We start from the raw sequence: 3,387 nt of genomic DNA on the forward strand, positions 1-3,387 counted from the left end.
TTGGTAAAGAGTAAACAATTAAAAACAAACAAACGAAAAAATGTAAAGGCACAAATGCCAATGGAGTGTCTATGGAGGTTTGAGAAACAAAGAAGAGTAAGCCTGGCTAAAATGGGATAACTATGCTGAGAAAGTGTGAAGAAAATAAATTTGGGAGAAACAGGTAATAAGCAAATGTATTAGATTGGTGTAAAAGTAATTGTGGTTAATAAAAGCCTTTACAAATACAATAGTTTTGGATTTGTGAATAGATAACTAGCTCCTATTAAACAGTCTTTAATCTGGAAAAAATAATTTTTGGGAGATGATTATTTGCAAGATTTTAGAGACACTGGTGTTGGTGTTGGTGGGCAGAGAGGGAAGAAAGAGTCAATGGTGAGCACATCCTGAAAGCAGAGAGATAAGCCAGACCTTCAGTAAAGGGCTCCTGAGAGGTGGCAGCCACAGGAATGAAAGGGAAAAATCTAAATTGAAATGATTTAAGCAAATTATTGCAATAGAAGAGAGATAGACAGTGTGATGGGATACTGGTCTACCACACACATTTGGTTTAAGCTAAGATACTAAAGAAGCCAAAAACTTAGAATTGTTTATTTTCAATGGTAACTAGTAAGCAAATGGGTAATTGTACATGCTTAAATATAGTATTCCAGCAAACACATTTGCAAGTATATGAAAAGGGATAAAAATAATACATTTTTGCCTCAATTAGAACAGTGGGAATTACTTAGGGGATTGTGAGCCTGAGAATCTAATTGTATGATTATGCTTTCCCCTTTTAAAGAATAATAAGAGATATGATCATTTTAAATACATACTAGGATTTGTCCTTTTCTTATGTATTTATCCATTTATTTATTCAGTTATTAATCAACATACTGAAATTGAAACCTAAAATAGAATTCACTTAAAAAAAGAACCTCTACTTTTCAAATAATATTGGTGAGATAGCCATCATCTTTTACAATTCAATATGAAAATTAAAATGTATCACAATACTAGCTTTATTTTCTCCCTTTAAATCTCCATTTTATTTTTCAGGAATGTTTGTAAATATTAAAATTTATCTAACAACTAACCTGGAGTGCCTAAGGAGACTATGTTTTAAATTTTAAAGAAGTTTTCTCATATTGAATTTATTAACTTCCTGTGCTTTATACCAATTATACTCATCTTTCAGGAACTGATGGCTTTTTTTTCCTCCTTGCTGTGACTCCAGATTTCTGTCTTCCATCCCAATGTGTTCCTTAAATCCGTTTGCACACTTCCCCATACAAGATCCGTGATACCTTCTTTCGAGGTAAAAATTATCTCAGTCTTATTCATTTCCTATACAACTCAGTTTAATGCTTTCCCTTTTTGTGAATAAATCCCTTATTTATCTTTGGGCAAAATGTCCTACTCTCCAAATTTTTGTTTCCTTTCCTTTGCGTTAGAAAGTACTGTACAAATATTTATTTTGTCGTGTACATTTGTAGGCTGAACCTATATCTCTTGTATTACGTTCTCCTGAAAAGCTAAACTCTAAAAGTAGAGCAGTGTTTATTTTCTCTACTGTGAAGTTTCTTTGTTTCCCATCTCAAGAAAATCATATACGTACAATGATTGCAGAAACTGTGGAATATGGTGTTTTCTGTTGGGACATATCAAGGAATTTCGGTAGAAAAATGGTCATTGTTTTATTTGAAGTGAATTCATGAAATCTTTAAAATTTATGATGGCAGTATGAACAATAGATGGTAAGTAAAAAAGATTCAATTTGAGTGCCTATAGGGGTGAAAAGTATTCTACCCCCCAGGCACACATATTTTCTCTGCTGGATTTCATTGAAAGCTGACTTTTTGTTAGAAAAGGTAATAGCCTAGAGTTATGATCTCAATAGCATAAAACACTGCAGCCAATTTTAGGTGAACTTGCTCCTAGGAATATTTTATTGATTATATGCCCAATTATCTGCAAAGATTAATAAGATGGCAAAGAAAAATAATTAAAATATCTAATTTAATAATCTTTCATGGATTACAATAAAGTGTCTATCACTTCAGCACAGATTTTTGTTATTTTCTTTATACTTTCTCTTCTGGATGTTCTCTGTGTGATCTTCCACTGAACTATTTTGACTAGGTATGAAGATAATTCCATCAAATTGATAGAGGAAAAAAAGGTTCTGCTTTCATGATAGTCTGAAATATCTATTTATTCAATATACTAAAAACAGATGTCTACTAGCACAGCAAGTTTTCTTTCTAGAATAATAGTTTTCTAACTGGATTTTGAAAATGTTTTTAAGAAAATCTCTCCAGTTTTCTATTACGTTTGGTTAGTTTTAAATAATTTTCCAGGAAAATATTTTCAAATTTCCCTTTATTACATAATTACACTATATTTTTCTGAAAAGTATTTAGAAATGGACTTACCTATTTTGGTAGCAAATATGGATCTGAACAGGAATTTTATAATACTTAATTTCATACTTATGTGAAATCATATATTTAATAACAGCGAGGTGGTTTTATTTTATTTCACTGGCCTACCACACTTTCCAATTGAAGATTGACTGTTCTGCATACATTGAATGGTTTTTTCAAATACTATATTGTAACCTTCAAATAACTTCTCCATATATCACTGGGCATATGACTCTTGCTGAATGATTGTGAATAAATAAAATAATGTATAGCAATAAAGGAACTATAGGAAAACAGACTGTTGCATGGCAGGAGTGACATCATCTTGAAACTCAGCTAGTATAATGACTGATATTTGACTCCTGCTAGCAAGGTATTCCCGCGGCAAGGCCAAGAAACAATGCCTGTAGCATAGATAATCCCTCATAGAGATACTATCTAACTTCCTCAGCAATCAATAGTTTCACAAAAGGGTCTGAGACATGACCAGCTGCATATATTTTACCAAAAAAGCTTGCTATATAAAGAATACTTTCTGGAGTTTGGTGTGGGATCCACCATCCCACAGCCGAGACCTTGCTTCTGTTCATAAGCCTCTATTAAATGTTTCTTTCTGAGAAACTGGATTTGTCAGTCCCTTTCTTTGGCCTCTTAGCTCCCTTGACCTTTATAGGTAGGTTTGAATGTAACTGCTCAGAGTGGAACAGACATCCTAATCTAATCGACTAGAAGAGACATGAAGGCATGTAAAGAGTGAAAAAGGATTACAGAGTAATTTATGGGGAATATTGTTAAGATTTAGGCAGGAATATTAGAGCAATGACAGTTTCTTCTCAGAAGGGGTGTGTGGCATAAATATTTTAGATCCTTACAAGAGTAACAATTGGAAAACCATAAATTAATTGACTAATCATCTAGTGAAACATCTTTGTTTTCTTTTTTTTTTTTTTTTTTTTTTTTTTTTTTATTTTTTTTTGAC

Source organism: Rhinopithecus bieti, unplaced genomic scaffold (assembly GCF_001698545.2).
Source record: "Rhinopithecus bieti isolate Rb0 unplaced genomic scaffold, ASM169854v2 scaffold_15572, whole genome shotgun sequence".
NCBI classification, from domain to species: domain Eukaryota; kingdom Metazoa; phylum Chordata; class Mammalia; order Primates; family Cercopithecidae; genus Rhinopithecus; species Rhinopithecus bieti.